Source organism: Miscanthus floridulus, chromosome 9 (genome assembly GCF_019320115.1).
Source record: "Miscanthus floridulus cultivar M001 chromosome 9, ASM1932011v1, whole genome shotgun sequence".
Classification (NCBI taxonomy): domain Eukaryota; kingdom Viridiplantae; phylum Streptophyta; class Magnoliopsida; order Poales; family Poaceae; genus Miscanthus; species Miscanthus floridulus.
This window is the reverse complement of record NC_089588.1, coordinates 50,360,499-50,370,874: the sequence shown is the minus strand read 5'-3', so window position 1 is coordinate 50,370,874 and position 10,376 is coordinate 50,360,499. Positions and strand designations below refer to the sequence as shown.

Here is a 10,376-nt window from a genome sequence, read left to right as displayed (position 1 = left end):
GGTCCAATGCATATGCAAAGTTAGTTCAAACCTAGTGTCACTAGATAGCCGTTTTCGCTTTAGAGTTCCCCTGATATTCACGACTACTAGCGGTTTCATTATGGGGCAACTCATGATCTTCATATTGATCTATTGTCCACCTCTGCATCTATTCTTTCTTAGCTAAATGGGTGGAAGATCCATCTAATTTGGTTATATCATGGACTCAAAAAATGGATCTGAATGTGACTAAAATGCACGATCTTCATAGGTATCATCTAAAAGGTGGAATAGAGATTTTTGAGCCATTTACTACAAGAGAATGGTTTCTTTACTTTGATAAATGGATTCTATATCAAACTAGAGCTATAGCATTAAAGAAGAAAATACATTCGACCGGTGAAATAAAACCCATAGCTTATACCTTCATCTCCGGGCTTATTTTCATCTCCCTCTTCTTCTCTAAGTGTGAGCTTTGCTCCATATGACTTGATCAACACATCTACCATCTCCTAGCCTTACTCACCATCTTCACCTAGACCCTAGCTCAATCACAACTCATTGAGAGTATTAGTCCACTAGATGTTACTCAATTACCAAAACAAACTCGGTCCTCGTCGCGCACTCAACGGCAATGCCATCCCCTCGCTCACCGCTCCTCCAAACACCATCGCCGAGACACCCATTGCTTTAGGTCTTTCTTTCTTTCTAAGCTTGAAGGATATAAGAGGTTCCCCAAGCTCCAACCCAAACCCTAACCTCGTGGGCGCACATTATTTTTTTCCTCGACACCGACATGTCTCTCCTCCACTCCTGTGTGGACGAATGTCTGCATGTTGCTACTGTTGGTGGCACACATGTATAAAGTAAAGATTTTGCTGTGCTAGTGCGGCCTCCTATATCGTGGAGCAACTTTAAAAGACTCTCTATATCCTTTCTTATTACTAAAAATAGAGATTTTGATGAAAAAATACCCTCCAACAACTTCTTCATTTGGTTATCTAAATATAGCTATCTTTTATTCTGAATTTCTCGCTAGCCAAAGATAGAAATCGAGAATGACTCTTTAGAGTGCATGCAAGATATAGAAAAACTGTTGGACAGTAAAAAAATATATAAAACGATTTTTTATGTAAATAGTTCTGCAAATGATGATTGAGGGAGTGAATTTTAGAAAGACTCTTAGGAGATGCTCTTAGAGTCCAACAATGTGGATGGCTAGGCGTGGCCGTGTACCAATGGCAGAGGAGACAAGCACGCGGCTCAGCCGTAGCGAATCAAAGCCCAATCCCGGCCACCATCTTCATCACCGATCGACATCAAAACTGAATCCCAGCCACCATCTTCATCACCGATCGATGACCTCGCCGACCTCCTCCGCTCCTCGTCCACTGAGATTGTGCTCCGATCACCTCCACACGGTGAGGCCCCTTTTCCTTGTGCCTACAAATGTGTGATTGGGCTTAGATGACGTGCTTGTTCATGAGCTGTTACACTAAATTGTTCTAATTTTAATCAGTTTTCAGCGGTGAAAAATTCGTTAAGATGTCACTGCTGAAAACTGACTACTCATACTATAAATTCATCCAGTTTGAAGGATTTTTCTTTCTCGAAGATGAAAACTGATGAATCCATTTTGGATCAATTCTCAGACAAATTTGGTCAAAGATTGAAACATTTTCGAATACATTGTTAAGATTGAGCTGATTTGTGCCTCATTTGACCCATCAACCAGCTCGCCACGTTGGCCGTGTCAACGGCTGATATAGTTGACACATTTGTATAGTGTAAAAAATCCATCAAACACCCAGACTAGTACTCCACTCATTGACTCATAAAGAATCTATATGCTGTATTCACGCATATCTGATCATCACAACAGCACTGTTTCCAGCAACACAAGCACATGTTCAACGACAATATATGCATTTTCTACCTGAAAGCGTCTTCCTGGAAACAGAATAGTTCGAGTTGGATCAATATATCAGGCGATTACTGTAACAGCAATGTGAAGTAGTTTCTTGAAACCATTAAATAAAATAAAATAAAATAAATATACAAAAGGATAATCCATGCTAAGTGATAACAACCTGAGTGACAACTGACAACTGGGAATTCTCTAACTGAACCTCCCAGATCGTGCACATGCATCTTTCTGCAGTTAATATCTGTTGGTATTTGACATTGCTTGACATGTTATAGAGCATGGGAAGACTAACGATTTTGTTGCCTCAAAGTCTTCAACAGCAATGAGTCTCAAACTCTCAATAAATTATATTTTATGATGTAACACAAACATATATTCACAAAGAAAGCATCAGCTGACAATATCTGCAGCTTCCTAACTGCTTGCTACAGGTTTGTTAACCCAGAAGTTTGCATGATTATTAAACGATAAGAATGATTTTTTAAATTACCAAACTAAACATCAATTTTCACATTAAGATGTTTTGGCTTTTTTCTGTTGTTCAACAATTTCCTCAACTTAGAAACAGAAACCAATATAAAAACTTAGAAAAATAGGCTCAAGATTACCATTGAACATGAGCTATGCTTTGTGCAAGGAGGGAACCATATCCAGTACATGTATTGCATGTCACCAAGCCACGTGATCCACATGCTATACAAGGTAACATTCCTTTACCATTGCACATTCCACATCTGTGACAAAAATGTATAAAAAAAGGGTGTACCCAATGCAGAGAGCTCTGGCTCTGTGTGAGGTCTGGGGAAGGGTGTCAGTGGCAAGCCTTACCCTCGCCTGTGCAATGCGAGAAGACCGCGACTCGAACCCAGGACCTTCCAGTCACAGCGGTAAGACTCTACCACTTGCACCAAGCCCGCCCTTCTGACAAAAATGTATATAGAAGCATAATGAACTTATGTGACAAGTAATATGGGTTTATGTACTATGCTGAGATAAAATAAGCATAATAACAAATTTTAGTTCATCGTAAGAACATCTAATCCAATATCAGGTTATTTTTTGTATTATACTCAATATGGATGACCAAATACAGATAAGTTAGCACCCTTCAATAAATTATTGAAACAATGACATGTCGATCAAAACAAAAAAGCAACAATACCACATTAATAAATTCAATCTTTTATAAGCTTAAATAAAACAAAAGGACACAAACACTGCATTTATGATACATGCAGACACTAAATGGGCTTCGTCAAGGGATCTATATTCAAGGACTTGAGGTGAACTACAAACTTGTCATGGGTCCAAACAGGCCTGGTAGTGGTGGGCCCAATGGGCCACAGCCAACCTAGGCCAAGCCGAGTGCACATGGGGGGTGTCGGCCTCCCTTTGGATGGCTAGCACCAACTCCCAAGGAGGAGTGCACATCCAATTAGACTTTGAACAAGATACAAAAGAATAAACTTAGATTAGAAAAGATAGAGCTTGTTTAGAAAAAAGGAGAGTCCAAATCTATAAGGATTCTACACTAGTTTGCTTAGGGAACAAGTCATATGGAGTATAAATATAGGGGACACGTGATCATGTGGATCAAGCAAGAAATAGAGGATTATTATTCCTCAAGCTCGATGGCATCCTAGCACCCATGCGCCTGCCCTCTAACCTGCTCCTACGCTGCATGAGCCCTAGGTCACTGGCCTCCCCTTGTGCACGGGAGCACAGGCCGCTCATCACATTCCTATCCTCCATCCTCCTAACTCCTTAGGCCTTGTTTAGATTGAAACTTTTTTCAACTTGATAAATAGTACCACTTTTGTCTTATTTGGCAAATATTGTCCAATCGTGGACCAACTAGGCTCAAAAGATTCATCTCGTGATTTCCAACTAAACTGTGTAATTAGTTATTTTTTTACCTATATTTAATACTCCATGCAAGCGACTAAAAATTGATGTGATGAAGAGAGAGTGAAAAAACTTAGAACTTTGATGGGATCTAAACAAGGCCTTACCCAACAATCTACACATCCTACCACCTACCAATATAGACCTATCACATCTAGTATCCTCAGAAGACCTATCACATCTCGTATCCTCAGACCAGGTATCCATGGACGGTAACAACACAACCGACCTATCACATCTAGTATCCTCAGAAGACCTATCACATCTCGTATCCTCAGACCAGGTATCCATGGACGGTAACAACACAACCGCTTTGAATGCCGCCGACATTAAGGCACTACTTGAGAAAACTCATCATCGACTCCAACAAATACTTCAATGAGCTTCAAAGCTGCTAGGACAATGTCGACACGCGTCTCGTCTCCATCGTGCAAGGCGGCACTAAGTCCACCAAAGACGCTGCCGCTTCTGCGGCCAAGGAGTGCGAACGCGCCACCAAGGTCCGAGGATCTCGAGCCTGGCAAAGAGCGTTACGGAAGACTTCGACCTTGCCTTCTTCTAGGAGAAGGCAAACAACTCATCATCTTCTGGCCTCCCAAATATAACCCAGGAGGTGACAAACAATCTGTTCGCCACGCCACCACCAACGAATAAGGCATCTGGGTCGGACTTCCTGGTGCTACAGCCACGCTGCCACAGGCTAACCTTCCCCACCTACGACAGCAAGGATAAGTCGCTGCAGTCTCTTAACCGCTGTGAGAAATTCTTTAGGGGACAATGGATCTCCGAAAACAAAAAGGTATGGTACATGTGCCTAGCTCAGGACAAGGTGATCTATCACTGGGGCAACTTCGCTTGTGGTGTTAACGAGCACTTCGGTCCCCCAACGCGGCGCAACCCCCTCGGCAAGCTAGCAGTGTTGTGCAAGATAAGCCCATTGATGACTACACTGAGAGCTTCCTCGCATACGTGGCACGTGCGGGACCCCTCAGCGAGCTTGTAGTCAACATCTACACAGCAGGACTGATGGAACTGCTGAAGATGGACGTTGAGCTACAGAACCCTAAGGACAAAGAGACATCCATGTCCCTCGCTAGAGCATATGAGCGACACGGTTGGTTATGGCTGACTGTCACAGGTGACACAGCGGAACACTGAGCAGGAGAACATCGGTGGAGGCGTCTTCCTAATAGCTTGGCATATTTTCATTATTTACGTTTTTACTCAGTGTCTGTAACGTGGGCCCAGGGCCAGAGTCTTTCCGGCATACATATGCCTAGACATTGTAAGCGAACATCTTATCGAACAAGTAAAGTAAAACCAAAGTTCAAAAAAGCGCTAAGCGCTAAGCGAGCGGTGACCCGCCGCTTAGAGCTTAAGCGGGCTTAAGCGTACAAAGCGTCGCTTAAGCGTTTTGTACTGTAGCAAAGCAGATTCATGTAATAGGCTATGAACTTGAGAAGTATAAATAAAAACATACCTTATTTGATCTTATTCCTAGACTTGTAGAGCTGAGCAATTGTTGGACTTGTACAGGTACAGCTACAGATGAAAGCGGGAACGGAAAATTCCCGTACTGACCGACACCGAATACCGGAATTCCTGACCGGATATCATTTTCTCGGGAAAAAAATGGATTCGGGAAGAAATCCGGGAAAATTCGGCGAATCCGGGATCGAAATCGGTTAGAGTGATTTTCCGACCGAATTAGCGGATCCCGTATTTGTTCAGGAAAACTCCCGCGGGAAATTCCCATTTTTAAGGCCTCCCAAGTCTCAAGTCTGCAAACGGCCCAACCCACCCCGCTGGCCCGCCCAAACCCCACGCCGCGTGGCCCACTCATCCGTCGTCCAGGCAAACGGTCTGCTTTATAGCTCACATGCGCACCCACCGGTGATTCACTTGGCGAGGTGGGACTAAATGCACCAGCTAGCGGCTGGCCTCTGTGCATCAGAAGAGAGGAGGCAAGGAGCTGACGAGTCATGCATGCGGCCCATCATTCCATGCTTGGCCCAGGAATTCACGCATGGAGCAGCAAGGTTTGGCCCTTTGTTCATTTTTCTTTTCCATTTTCTTTTTTTGGTAGTTCTGTAGTTTTATTTGCATAAATATTCTGACGAGCTCACTGTTTGCTATTGTTTGCATATGGATTATGCATGGTTGCTATTGTTGCATTGAGCTCACTGTTTCAAGTGGTTACATATATCGATGTTTATGTTTTGTATGACCGCTTCCCGATCATAATCGACATGTTCCCGTTCGAAATATTCTGTTCCCGATATCCCATAATACTGGATTTGTTTTCCTGTCCGGCCTTCCCGTTCCCGTTCCCATTGCCGGCCAAAAAATATAGGAGCGGGAATGGTTAAGACATTTTCCCGACCATTTTCATCCCTAGGTACAGGTCAACAATTGTTGGTTTCATGTTGTAATGTTCCTAACAGTCACAGATATGGAAAACATCAAATGTTGATTAGGTTCATAAAACAAAAAATATACCTCATGATTAAATATTTATAAACAGATAAGGCAAATGGTAATGGCAAGAACACTACTACTTAGTTCATAAGAACATAACATTGCATCTGAAGTTCATAAACCATAGTTTCAGGTCCTACTTAGTTCCAAATTAAAAGATACATCATTGCAACCCACTCATGAGCATGACAGTACAACACAACTGATAAATTGATAAGGGAAGGGAGAACTAGAGTGGAGAATGGAGAAGCAGAGGAGAGAGGAGCAGATAGTGAAGAAGTCAAGCAGAGGCAGAGGAGCTCACCTTGCCGAGCATGGGGAAGAGAATCGAGAGGACGACACCGGGAGATGGGGGTGGCTCGAGCTCGACCTTGGGGAAGAGACGTCGGACATGGGGAAGGGACCGAAGAGCTCGACCTCCTCCAGCAGTGGCTCGAATCAGCAGTCGGCGAGCGTCGAGCGTCGGTCTGGCGTCGGCGGGCGTCCCGCGTCGGTCTGTGGGCGCCGGTCGGCGGACGGCGGTGGGAAGTCTCTTCTGCTTTTATCCCCTCCTCTCTCGTGCCCTAAATCGGGTTCTGCACGGCGCGCGCCCGATTGGAACTTTCGCACGACGCGCGCATGCATCTCCCGTGTTGCTTTCCCACACTGCCTTTCTTGCCCAATCGCTGGCTCGCTGAGCGGACGTGGAGCAGGGCTTCCACGGCGCCTTTCTCTACCTTAGCAGCTTCCGTGCATGTCTGCGTCTGCTGAAGCACCGGCGCCGCTTAGGGGCCGCTTATGGCCCGAAGCAAAGTGGCAGCCTCCTGTGTAGCGCTTAAGCAGCCGCTTAATACCGCTTTTCGGAACTTTGAGTAAAACACGAACACGCTAAGGCAGGGGCTTTCCTCGTCGGTGTCTTCTCCCTCGATCTGTGCCTCTCGTAGTGCTCACATCAATGGCTTGACATCGGCGGCCACGGGTGTTACAGTGGTATCAAAGACGGTCTATCCTCGGCCACATTTCTCAATTTCGCTCAACTTCGATCATCGATTCGTAATTCTGTTCGGCGGGTTGATCTCAATCCTGCATCCTTGCGGTGTGGGCTAGAGGTCCCGTAGGTCCTTCCTTTGGTTGAATCGGGTCAGCTAGCGGCGTCAGATTCGTCTATCCCAAGATCCACCAACTTACCATCCACCTACCCCACCTCCACCATAGCTACCTGGATCCGGTGCAGTTCCTGCACTACATCAGTGTGGTGGCACTGCAACGGGTTCTCTTCGTTAACAATCGACTTCAAGTAGGCGCAATCACCAGCAGCTCGTCGGCAATTCCATCCTCTAAGGCACGATTCTCGACTGGAGGACTACATCAACAAATTTGGTTCGGTGGAGTGAATCGTTTATGAGAATTTTTCAAACCTCACACTCAATTTCATTCTAGCATGCTTGAATCAGTGGTGAGGGTTGCAAGGCAATTGTTCTCATGTAAAATTCTGTAGCAAACTGGTTCAATTGCGGTGCGGTGGCGTTCGGAAGGGGAAGTATCCATCGACTTGGGTTGCGGGGCACTTGTTCCCATGTAAAATTCCTCGATCGAGCCTCACTTCTAGGCTGCGGTGATTAGTTGTGTGGAGCAGACAATAGGGGAGGTGTGATCTAAACCTGTTGCTTCACCAGTTTCAGTCACGGCTCCGTCTAAGGCTTCCAATCCTAAACCATCGAAGCAGGCACAAAATTCTATTGGATCAGATGACTAAGAGCATTGATGATGACCAGTCCAAATGGGACCAGGTGATGGACCATTTTGATCTCTTGTTCAATCGTATGATTGATATGGGTATTGTCCAGTAGGAGATGAAAACTCAAATTGAGTTGAACGCCGCTAAAGTTGACAAATGCTATGTAGATCAATAGTTCATTGCTCAGCAAGTCAGAGCTAATGGGCAAGCAGTGGTTCAACTGACATTGCGGCAATTTGAAGAGGAGAACAGATCTATCAGTCATAGTTCATCTTCCCTAGTGTACGAAGATGAAGAAGAACATTTCCAGAACATGTTTGCCAAGGACAAGGGGATTAAGAAACCTGAGCATTCCAAGTCTCACATGTCCAAAATTGAGCCTGACAAGGGAGAAGGGGTACCTCATCATGCTCTACCTAAAATGCTCTTTCCCAAGTTTGATGGCAGTCATCCAAAGATATGGATGGTCCAAAATTGATGCAATTATTTTTCTATCTATAATGTGCCTGAGAGACTTTGGGTGTCTTCTGCCACAATGCATCTAGAGGGCAATGATGCCAAGTGGTACCAGGCCTATAAATAGACACATACTAAGATCTCTTGGCTAACCTTTTGCTTGGTTGTGGAATAGCAATTTGGAGCTGATGATTATAGAAATGCTCTCACTGAATTGATAGATCTCAGGCAGTCAGGCACTGTGGAGGATTATACTACCAAGTTTGAGCAATTGCAGTTTGATATCACTATGCATAGCTATCACTATGATGACCTTTTCTTCACCTCCCATTATGTCAGTGGACTAAAAGATGAAATCAGGGCAGTGGTTGAGGCCCAGGTACCAACAACTGTACATAGAGCTGCTATTATAGCAAGAATTCAGCAAAAGATGCTTGATAGAGGGAAATACAAGTACCAGAAGGCTCCTATACTTACCAAACAAAACACACAACATAGAACTGAGACCAAGCCAAACCTAGCTTCTGGTACTCTATGGAGGGATAGGTAGCTGAGGGACTACAGGAAGGCCAATGGGTTGTGCTACACCTGTGGGGAGAAATTTGAACCAGGACATAATGAGGTCTGCTCCAAGAGAACCAAACCACACAACAATGCTCTTGTGGTCAACGACTTGGATAGAGAACTCAGTGATGATGTTCTCAATAAATTAGCTATTGAGGATGCTTTACTAGACCAATTTTGTCAATTGTCCCTCAATGCATTGACGAGCAGTGATACAAGCAACAGTATTAAACTGAAAACCAGGGTCAAGAATAAGATTATGCTTACTTTATTAGATAGTGGCAGTACTCATAGCTTTGTAAGTGCCTAGTTCACCCAACTAGCTGGCCTGCCAACTGTTCCTATGTCACCTCGCGGAGTGAAACTTGCAAATGGTGAGTGGATAGTGGCTGATAAAATGGTCAAGCAATTAGAATGGTATTGTCAGGGTCACACACTAGTTGCTGATATGATAGCACTGGATATGCACCCCTATGACGCTATCCTAGGTTCTGATTGGTTGCAGCACCATAGTCCAATGCATTGTGATTGGAAACTTAAAACTCTTGAATTCAAGGTGAATGGACGGCCAGTGAAATTGCAAGGCATCAATCCACCACCTCTGTAGCTGACATCCATATCTGCAACTAAAGTCTACAATTCCACAAAAGGCAATGATGTTTGGGCCTTTGTTTTAGTGGACCAAATCCTAGAGCACCAGAACCACTCTACCACTTCCACTATCATTCCATCACCTATACAACATGTGTTGACACAGTATGCTAATGTCTTTTCTGACCCATAGACATTACCACCACAAAGGAGTTATGATCACTCCATTCCTTTGCTCCCTGGTTCCATTCCTATGAATTCAAAACCCTACTATTACTCTCCCCACTATAAATCAGAGATAGAGCGGTAGGTTCAACAGTTACTACAAGGTGGATTAATTTGCCATAGCCACAACCCATTTGCTTCTCCAGTCCTCCTAGTCAAGAAGAAAGATGGGACATGGAGGTTTTGTGTGGATTACAGGAAACTCAATGCACTAACTATAAAGAATAGATTCCCAATGCCTATAATTGATGAGATATTGGATGAATTGGCTGGTTCCAAATTCTTCACAAAATTGGATATGAGGTCTGGTTACCATCAGGTCAGAATGCTCCCAAAGGATGAGCACAATACAACATTTAAGACACATCATGGCCACTACCAGTTTAAAGTGATGCCTTTTGGTCTCACTAATGCACTAGCCACTTTCTAGTGTATCATGAATCAGATACTTCAGCCTTTTCTTAGGAAGTTTGTGTTAGTCTTTCTAGATGATATATTGATATATAGCAACACTTTAGAAGATCATGCTAGTCA

At 44.1% G+C, this 10,376-nt stretch overlaps 1 pseudogene; it reads right to left on the bottom strand.

Moving 5' to 3' along the window:
• Positions 1-1,889: 1,889 nt before the first annotated feature.
• Positions 1,890-10,376, bottom strand: part of LOC136479856 (uncharacterized) — a 64,009-nt pseudogene continuing 55,522 nt past the window's right edge.